At 39.5% G+C, this 11113-nt stretch overlaps 1 non-coding gene across 1 annotated transcript; it reads left to right on the forward strand.

Annotated features, from left to right (window-relative positions):
* The first annotated feature begins 303 nt into the window (after positions 1-303).
* On the forward strand, positions 304-407 carry LOC120869640. The gene has a single exon (XR_005722607.1). It is a non-coding gene; the product is annotated as a U6 spliceosomal RNA (small nuclear RNA).
* The last annotated feature ends 10706 nt before the right edge of the window (positions 408-11113 follow it).

The following is an 11113-nucleotide window of genomic DNA, read 5'->3' on the forward strand; positions in this document are numbered from 1 at the left end:
TCTAATGCATTCGTTTAAACCTTGACTTTTTCCAAAAAGGACTTGAGGTTGCGTGCAAAAACATATATATGTGGCAGCAGAGTGAGAAAACAAGAAAAGCAGGTAAAGGGAAAACATGGAGAGGGAAAGAAAAGACACTCAGGGTGGATTTGCATAAATATGTAGCCTAGGAGGTTCTGAGCACTTGTTAATGGCGGACTGAGAATTAGATGCTGAGCTTCCTGGCAGTCAGTGCAAAGAGGAAAATTCACTCCATTATATGAGTGGCTTTCAAACTTTCTTGAACTCAAAAGTAAGCATATTGTGCTTGCTTTGGTAGCACGTATTCTAAAACTGGAATGATCCAGAGATTAGCATGGCCCCTGGACAAAGATGACGTGCAAATCTTTGAAGCATTTCATGTTTTTAACACGAATCTAAAAGAAAAAAAAGCATGGCAATCAGTGGTTAGGACTCCTTGCTTTTGCTGCTGAGGGCCCGGGGTTCAGTCCCTGATTGGGGATCTAGGTTCCCACAAGCCACACACGCATACACAGAATCTCCGTATGGAAAACAGAGTTGTAAAATCCCAGCCACGTGCCTTGCACCTTTCTCCTGTGGGTACTTGTAAAGTGTCTTGAAGAAGTACCCGGAGCTGTGCAGAGTCAAGATTGGAAGCCATGGATTTCAAAGTGCTTCGCTGGGTTCTGAGCATGTAAGATAGAAACTAACAGAATTACTTGAACAAATCAGAACGCTTTCTGATACCGGTACAGGAGAGTGGAATGGGCACTATTTGTAATAAAGCATGTTTGGGATTAGCAGATGCAAAATAGTATATGCAAGATAGATAGACAAGGTCCTACTGTGTAGCACGAGGAACTGCATTCAATGTCCTGTAATAAACCATAGTGGAAAAGAATATGAAAAAGAATAGATATAACTGAGTCACTCTGCTGTACACTAGAAACTGGCACAACATTGTAAATCAACTATGTTTCAATTAAAAAAAACAGAAGCAAAACATCAGGACTTCCCTGATGGGTCCAGTGGTTAAGACTCCAACCTGCCAATGTAGGGGGCACAGGTTTGACCCCTGGCTGGGGAACTAAGATCCCACATGCTGTGCAGCACGGCCTAAAGAGTTTTAAAAATCAAATCAATTATAGCATAAACCAGGACTGTTCCAGGCAAACTGGGACAGATGGCCACCTTGCCTAAACAGGACGACTTGGATATGTCCTGAGGACAGAAACATGTGAAGCTCAATCAAGTGATCACACAAGAGGCGGTGACAGCTTCCATGAGTAGACCAGGGGCTGTGAGCAGTCCTCCTGGAAATTACAAAATCATCAACCTAATGCTTCCTGATGTGGGTTGGGGCATTCCATCCACATCTCTGACAAGACCCCAATCAGCACTGTGGACCAGATCTATGGTTATTATGCAATATCATCGTGCTGAAAAAGGGTGCCCCGTACTGGGTGGGCTGACTTGATGGATTCCTACAAGCACATCAAGAGTATTTTCCCTGAAAGCCTGCGGTTCCTTATCTCTCACTCTGCTGGAATCTCTAGAATATCTGCCAGGGACCTCTTTGGCAGTCTGCTGAAGTCTAAGGACATTTACTCAGAAAAATGCTTGTATATATACAGAAATGCCTATAACGCACATAGCGTGCTAGAAAACGGAATACTGATCAGAAACAATTTCTTATTTCTTACTGATAAGAAAAAGGTTACCTCACATTGCTCACAAAAATTAACCCAAAATGGAAAAAAAAAATAACTCAAAGTGGATTAGAGCCCTGAAAGGAAAGCTTAGAACTGTAAATCTTCTAAAAGACAACACAGGGAGAAAATCATTGCAAATCTGAGGTCGGCAAGCATTTCTTAGAACACTGAAAAAAAAATACCAACCATGAACATCGGTAGACTGAGCTACATCAAAGTATAAAACCTGTTGTTCTTCAAAAGACAAAGCTGAGAAAATGAAGAGCAAGCTATAAAATGGAAAAAATATAATACTTCTATCAGACAGACACAAAAATATAAGGGAAACATAACAATATATGAAGAACTTGAATAACTCAATAACTTTTCCAAAACAATTTAAAAAATGGGTACAACTTCTGAACAAACACTTCAGAGAAGATAACATGAATAGCCAATAGGCACAAATTAGATGCTCAACATCATCAATCACCATGGAAACATAAATTAAAAAATATAATGAAATAGTGCTATGTATTCATTAGGTTGGCTAAAATTAAAAAGACTGACTATACCAAGTGCTGACAAGGATATGGAGCAGCAAAACTCTTATACATGGCTATTAGGAATGTAAAATGGTACAACCACTTTGGAAAACTGTTTGGCAGTTTCTCAAAAAGTAAAACATCTCCCAGTCATGTGACCCAGCCATCTAACACCCAAGAGAAAGGAAAACACAAATCCACACAAAGATTTGTATGTGAATGTTGATAGCAAGTTTATTTGTAATGGCTAAGAATTGGAGACAGTGAAACTATTCATTAGCAGGTAAATGAATAAACAGATTGTGGTATATCCATGCAGTGGACTACTACTCAGCAATAAAAGAAATGTACACACACAACATAGATGAATATCAACATCATTATGCTGAAGGAAAGTGCCAGACCCTCATTCGCTCCATAAAGACACAATGGATGATTCCAGTTATATAAAATTCTCAAAAAGACAAACTAATATACAGTGACAAAAAGCAAAGCAATGGTCACCTGTGGATGGGTGTGGAAGGAAGGATGGATTACACAAGAGCTCAAAGAAACTGTCGCGTATATGATGAGAAAGTCCAGTGTGGGAGGCGTTCGTTGGCAGCCCAGTGGTTAAGACTCTGCACTCCCAATGCAGGGGGATGAGTTCAGTCCCTAGTCAGGGATCTAAGACCGTGCGTGCCATGTGGCAAACACACAAAAAAAGAAAAGTCCAGTTTGTGGATTGTGTTGATGGCTTCACGGTATATCTCTATCTATATATCTATGCATCAAAAATGATAAAATTAAACCCTTAAAATGTTCCCAAAGAGGTGACATGGTAAAGTGGTAAAGTATCCATCTGCCCATGCAGGAGATGCTTGAGACTTGGGTTCAATCCCTGGGTCTGGAAGATCTCCTGAAGGAACAAATGGCAATCCACTCCAGTATTCTTGCCTGGAAAATTCCAGGAACAGAGGAGCCTGGCAGGCTACAGTCCCATGGGGTCACAAAGAGTTGGACACTACTGAGCCACTGAGCACATACCTCCATAAAAATATTAAAATATTGTGACATAGTCATGTGAGTTCCTTTACTAATACATTAATAAAGGAGAAGGCCTTTAATTTTCATAATTTTGAAGTAATGCTGAATATAAAAGATATTTCAAGATGTTTGTTAACAGCCGTAATGTGAAATGAAAATCCCTGTGATTTCTGCTGGTAACACAGTTGAGGTCCTGTTTATCTGTTATGGTTTGTTGCCACATTCACATATGAAGGGAATGTTTATTTTCACTTAGAGGCTAGTGAATATAAAGATACTTTTTTTAACATCCAAGTTTACAGACCCCCCTGAATTCTGCCATGCACCCCAAGTGAAGAAGTCTAGTTGGAAACAATCTCAGCTAAGCATCTTTAAACTCCAGGAACAGTTCAGTTCAGTTCAGTTCAGTTGCTCAGTCATGTCTGACTTTTTGTGACCCCATGGACTGCAGCACGCCAGGCCTCCGTGTCCATCACCAGCTCCGGAGTTTACTCAGACTCATGTCCATTGAGTCGGTGATGCCATCCAGCCATCTCATCTTCTGTTGTCCCCTTCTCATCCTGCCCTCAATCTTTCCCAGCATCATGGTCTTTTCAAATGAGTCAGTTCTTCACATCAGGTGGCCAAAGTATTGGAGTTTCAGCTTCAGCATCAGTCCTTCCAATGAATATTCAGGACTGATTTCCTTTAGGATGGACTGGTTGAATCTCCTTGCTGTCCAAGTGACTCTCAAGAGTCTTCTCCAACACCACAATTCAAAAGCATCAATTCTTCGGTGCTCAGCTTTCTTTATAGTCCAACTCTCACATCCATACATGACTACTACCATAGCTTTGACTAGATGGACCTTTGTTGGCAAAGTAATGTCTCTGCTTTTTAATATGCTGTCTAGGTTGGTCATAACTTTTCTTTCAAAGAATAAGCGTCTTTTAATTTCATGGCTGCAGTCACCATCTGCAGTGATTTTGGAGCCCCCCAAAGTAAAGTCTGTCACTATTTCCATTGTTTCCCCATCTATTTGCCATGAACTGATGGGACCAGATGCCATGATATTAGTTTTTTGAATGTTGAGTTTTAAGCCAATTTTGTCACTCTCCTGTTTCACTTTCATCAAGAGGCTCTTTAGTTCTTCATCTTTAAACTCCAGGAACATTTAGAGTGAATTATAGAAACAGCTGAAATGGGAAAGCAGTTTTATCAGGAAGCATATCTTAACTAAGATTCAGAAATAAATGTGGAAATACTCAACCAAGTCAAAATCACTATATTAATATTTTTGTTAAGAAGGAAATTGTTCATATTTAACAGTTTACATACTTTAAGAGACTCATGTTTAAGTGACTTGGACCCATCAGAGTAGGATGTTGGTCAGACTTGTTAATTATCATTTTTAATGTAATTGAAGCACTGCTTAAATGTGAAATTTGTAAGTCAAAGTCGTACTAAGTTTATCTGTAATCATTTAGAACACTGAAGAGAATTTAAGGTTTTCTGTATAAGTGTGATCTATTAGATTCATAAAAACTGATTGAGAACTTCTCTGGTGGTCCAGTGTTTAAGAATCTGCCTGCCAGTGCTGGGAAGGTTTGATCTCTGATCTGGGAAGATCCCACATGCTGCGGTACAACAAAGCCCGTGTGCCACAGCTGCTGAGCCCGGCCTCTAAAGCCCTTGCTCTGCAACAAGAGAAGCCACTGCAATGAGAAGTCTGCGCAGAGCAATGAAGAACAGCCCCTGCTCCCCGAAACTAGGGAAAACCTGCACACAGCCACGAAGACCAAGCATGGCCATAAATAAATAAATAATAAAATAGAGTCACTCTCTCTTAAAAAAAAAAAAAAAAAAGAATAGACTGAGAAGTAGAAATGTTGAACAGTTAAAGTATTTGCAAAGAAAATCCAGGATATCAAATTTAGAAATGCAATTTCAAGTGTTTTAAGGCATTTAATTAGTTACGTTTTAAGTGGGACCAAATAGTAATCCATGACTTCCTTAAAAACACTGGCTGAGTTTTGTTATTTTGTTCTTAGAGCAATAGATTTGAAAAAGGAAACTTAAAAACCCAAGGGGGAGAAACTAGGTTTGGTAAGTTGTAACTTTAGTAATTCAAAATTATTTCCTAGAATTTGTGTACAGCTTATTCAGTACACAGAAAACCACTCAAACACATGTATAGCAGTATGGATGACTGAAAATGGAATGAGCCGCAGGAAATCCAGGATCCTGCTCTCAGCTCATGTTTAGTTTTGACCTAAGTGTCCCCCTGTCCCCTTATTTGGGTCTCTGCCATGAAGGAATTAGCCACAAACACAAGAAAATTCTTTTTAGTGACCTAAGGAGAGGAAAGGTCATTCGTTACACTCGGATTAGGAAAAAATTTAAAATACTCAACCACTTAATTTTTCAAAACAGTGGAATCTAAACAAAAGCTATACTGGTGAACAAATGCAGATTCACTGCCAAAACCTCAGTTGGTTTGGACAACATTTCTTCCTGGTTCCTTCAACAGAGCTGAATCCCTTGGCCTTCCTTCTCCAACAGTGTAGAAAAGTCTCAAGGGTAATAAAATAGTTGTACTATAAGCGTTTTTAACAATCTACAACAGTAATGGCAATTAAATACCCATATACAAAATTTCCTCCTTGTAGAATTACTGGGAAGATCAAGTAAAATAATATTTTTATAATCCCCCCAGTTGGAATCTTCTTTTACCAGATAATTTTCTTTTAGAATTTAATAATTGCATTGTTTTGGCTGTTGTGACAGAAAGACATTCCCCCAAAGTGCCTTTTATTCAATACACTTCTCTTTCTCTTGCTTAAAAGTCTGGTTAGGCAGTGGATGGCTGGTTTGATAGCTCTGCAGTCATGGGACCCAGGGTCCTTCTGCTTTTTTGCTCTGCCATTGACAAGTGGCTTCCATTTTATAGTCTCAGATCGCTGCTCTAGTGCCAGTAATCACATTTGCATTCCAGTTAGCAGGAAGAGGGGAAAGAGCTGTAGGGCTCATTCTTTTCTCCTAAAGGATCTGCGTAGAAGTTGAACACATCACCTCCTTCACGTTCTATTGACCAGAATTTAATGATATAACTATGTCTAGCTCCATGGAAGTTTGGGAAATGTGGATTTTATTTTTATTTAGGCAGATAGATAGTGCTGAGCTAAATACAGTTGGCCTTTGAATAATGTGAGGGTTAGGCATGCTGACCCAGCAGCAGTCAAAAATCCAAGTATAACTTTACAGTGGGTTGTCCGTATCTGTAGATTCAACCAACTGGATTGTATGGTACTGTAATATGCTATTTACTGGAAAAAATCCGTGTATAAGGGGACCCATTGCAGTTCAAACCCACGTTGTTCAAGGATCAGTTGTATTCTATTACTAAGGCAGGAAGACATACTGAGTGACGGCAGTCTCTGCCACATTCAACGCTTGACAATGGGTTATTGAGTTTTGTGTGTGTGATTTCCCTTGTGTAATATCCTTGTAAGTTCAAATTGGTGTGACCACTTAAGAGAAAAATTTGGAGATATTAATTAAAACATAAAGAGTAACCCAAGAATTCTATAATCTGTCTCCTCACCAGATACACAGGTTAAGGTCGTCTACAGTGAGCATGTACAAAAAAATTTAATCGAACCTTGATTATAAGAGTAAGCAGATGGAAGCAAAAGGCAACGGAAGAGAAATGGCTAAGTGCCCTGGTGTATCCATATTTGACAGTATTTAAGAAGAAGGTGAGTCTATATGTATGAGAAATGTAATTTATGGGATGTCATAAATAATATGAGTGACAGTATTTATGCATGATCAAAAGAATAAACAAAAGATAAACTGACAAAGCTTTGGGTAGACTTACCAAGAAAGAGTGCCAGGCTCCTCTGTGCATGGAATTCTCCAGGCAAGAATACTGGGATGGGTAGAAAAGGCTCAAATAAATAAAAGCTGTAATGAAAAATGTTACAACTGATACCACAGAAACACAAAAGATCATAGGAGACTACTATGAACAGTTACATGCCAACACATTGGACAACCTAAAAGAAATGGATAAATTCCTAGAAACATACAACCTACCAAGACTGAATCATGATGAAATGGAAAATCTGAACAGACTGATTACTAGCAAGGAGACTGGATCAGTAATCAAAAACCTCTGAGCAAACAAAAGTCGAGGACCAGATGGTGAATTCTACTAAACAGTCAAAGAAGAATTAATACCAATCCTTTTCAAACTCTTCCAAAAAACAGAAGAGGAGAGAACTCCCCTAAATACATTTTAAAAGTCCAGAATTACCCTGATAACAAAACCAGACAAGGATGGTACAAAAAAAGAAAAAAGAAAATTATAGGCCAATATTCCTGATAAACTTAGTTGCAAAATCTTTAACAAAATATTAGCAAATTGAATTCGACAATACCTTAAAAGCATCATACACCAGGATCAAGTGGGATTTACAAATCAGTCAATGTGATACACCACATTAACAAAATCAAGGATAAAAGCCATATGATCGCTCAGTAGATGCAGAAAAAGCATTTGTCAAAATTCAACATCCATTTATGGTAAAAAGAAAACTCTCAACAATGTGGATATAGAGGAAATGTAATGATGTAACATGATAAAGGCTATATATAAGCTCACAGCTAGCATCAAACTCAATGGTGAAAAGGTGAAAGCTATCTTTCTAAAATCAGGAACAAGACAAGGACACCCACTCTTCTCCCTTTTATCCAACAGTACTAGAGGTCATTGCTGTTGCTGTTGCTTAATCACTAAATCATGTCTGACTCTTTTGCGACCTCATGGACTGCAGCCTCCCAGGTTCCTCTGTCCATGGAATTTCCCAGGCAAGAATACTGCAGTGGCTTGCCATTTCCTTCTCCAGGAGTTCTTCCCGACCCAAGGATCAAACCTGTGTCTCCTGTTAGCTGGCAGATTCTTTACCACAGAGCCATCAGGGAAGCCCATTGGAGGTCATAGCCAAAGCAATTAGGCATAGATCAATAGAACAGATAGAAAGCCCAGAAATAAATCCATGGATATATGATCAATTAATTTACAACAAAGGAGCCAAGAATATACGATGGGGAAAGGATATTCTGTATAATAAAATAGTGTTGGGAAAACTGGACAGCCACATGTAAAAGAATGAAACTGGAACCCCTACTGAAATGGCAACATACTGGATGGAAGAAAAATAATTGTAAATCATGTATCCGATAAGGTGCTAATAACCAAAATATATAAAGAACACACATATACATACAACTCAATAGCAAAAAATCTAACAATTTGATTAAAAAATGGGCAGAAGATTGGAATAGACATTTTTCCAAAGAAGATTTCAGATGGCAAGAAGGCACATGAAAGAATGCTCATCACTCGCCATCAGGGAGACACAAATCAAAACCAATGAGCTGTCACCTCATACTTTTTAGAAAGGCTGTTGTCAAAAAGACAAGCAATTACAAGTGTTGGCGAGGGTGTGAATCAATTGTGCACTCTTGTGCACTCTTGTGCACTCTTAGTGGAAATGATGTGAACTGGTGCAAGCACTATGGAAAACAGTATGTTGGGTCCTTAAAAAATTAAAAAAAAAAAGAACTCCCATATGATCCAGCAATGAATTAAAAACAAATTGTAAAATGGTTATTTTTAAAAAAAGGAATTATTTTAGGGAAAAATGATCTATGCAAATCACATAACACAATGCTAGCTATCCTTATTCTGTTCTTAGGTATGAGATTTTTGGATAAAATGCACTTCCCAGGAGGTAGGATTCCTGGTTTTATCACTGCATGCTGTGTGTCTGCCCCCATTTCTGATTTCCAGGGCTCCTCTGTAAAATGAAGGGGTTGGACTACAGTCTTTCTCAGCATTAAAGTTTTTTTGACTTGAAAGATTTGCAAAAGTCCTCGCAAATCAGTTTTATTAGTTTTCTATTGCTGTACAGCCCCAATTTTCACAAACTACGTGGCTTAAAACAACATACACTTACTAGCTCAGTTTCTCTGGGTCAGGAGTCCAGGCTCTGAGTCCTCTACACACATCTCACTGGGCCACAGTCAGGGTCTAGCCAGGCACCGTTTTCACCCGCAGGCTTAACAACTTGGGAAAGGACTTACTCTCAACCTCCTTCAAGTTGGTGGCGCAATTCATTTCCCTATGGTTGCATGACAGGCCCCAGCTCTTTAAAGGCCACCAACTGGAGGCCACCATCAGATCCCAGAGGCTGCCTGCAGTTTCCTGCCACGTGGTCCTCATCGTAAGGGGTTCAGTTCACCATGGAGAGATCACATCCATCCTACAGAGTTCATGAGACAGGCTGAGACCAAGGACCTGGGACTCTCTGCTGCAGTGCTTGCATCTGGACAAACCTCTCCTCCAGCAACAGAATACAAAGAAACTAAAAGGGCTAAATCAAATCCCTTATGATCATACAGTGGAAGTGAGAAATAGATTTAAGGGACTAGATCTGATAGATAGAGTGCCTGATGAACTATGGACGGAGGTTCGTGCCATTGTACAGGAGACAGAGATCAAGATCATCCCCATGGAAGAGAAATGCAAAAAAGCAAAATGGCTGTTTGGGGAGGCCTTACAAATAGCTGTGAAAAGAAGAGAAGCCAAAAGCAAAGGAGAAAAGAAAAGATATAAACATCTGAATGCAGAGTTCCAGAGAACAGCAAGAAGAGATAAGAAAGCCTTCCTAAGTGATCAATGCAAAGAAATAGAGGAAAACAACAGAATGGGAAAGACTAGAGATCTCTTCAAGCAAATTAGAGATACCAAGGGAACATTCCATGCAAAGATGGGCTCGATAAAGGACAGGAATGGTATGGACCTAACAGAAGCAGAAGATATTAAGAAGAGATGGCAAGAATACACAGAAGAACTGTACAAAAAGATCTTCAGAACACAGATAATCATGGTGGTGTGATCACTCACCTAGAACCAGACATCCTAGAATGTGAAGTCAAGTGGGCCTCAGGAAGTATCACTATGAACAAAGCTAGTGGAGGTGATGGAATTCCAGTTGAGCTGTTTCAAATCCGGAAAGATGATGCTGTGGAAGTGCTTCACTCAATATGCCAGCAAATTTGGAAAACTCAGCAGTGGCCACAGGACTGGAAAAGGTCAGTTTTCATTCCAACCCCAAAGAAAGGCAATGCCAAAGAATGCTCAAACTACCACACAATTGCACACATCTCACACGGTAGTAAAGTGATGCTTAAAATTCTCCAAACCAGGCTTCAGCAATACTGAACTGTGAACTTCCAGATGTTCAGACTGTTTTTAGAAAAGGCAGAGGAACCAGAGATCAAATTGCCAACATCTGCTGGATCGTGGAAAAAGCAAGAGAGTTCCAGAAAAACCTCTATTTCTGCTTTATTGACTATGCCAAAGCCTTTGACTGTGTGGATCACAATAAACTGTGGAAAATTCTGAGAGAGATGGGAATACCAGACCACCTGACCTGCCTCTTGAGAAACCTATATACAGGTCAGGAAGCAACAGTTAGAACTGGACATGGAACAACAGACTGGTTCCAAATAGGAAAAGGAGTACGTCAAGGCTGTATATTGTCACCCTGCTTATTTAACTTCTATGCAGAGAACATCATGAAAAACTCTGGGCTGGAAGAAACACAAGCTGGAATCAAGACTGCCGGGAGAAATATCAATAAGCTCAGATATGCAGATGACACCACCCTTATGGCAGAAAGTGAAGAGGAACTAAAAAGCCTCTTGATGAAAGTAAAAGAGGAGAGTGAAAAAGTTGGCTTAAAGCTCAACATTCAGAAAATGAAGATCATGGCATCTGGTCCCATCACTTCATTGGAAATA

Source organism: Oryx dammah, unplaced genomic scaffold, assembly GCF_014754425.2.
Source record: "Oryx dammah isolate SB20612 unplaced genomic scaffold, SCBI_Odam_1.1 HiC_scaffold_10, whole genome shotgun sequence".
Classification (NCBI taxonomy): domain Eukaryota; kingdom Metazoa; phylum Chordata; class Mammalia; order Artiodactyla; family Bovidae; genus Oryx; species Oryx dammah.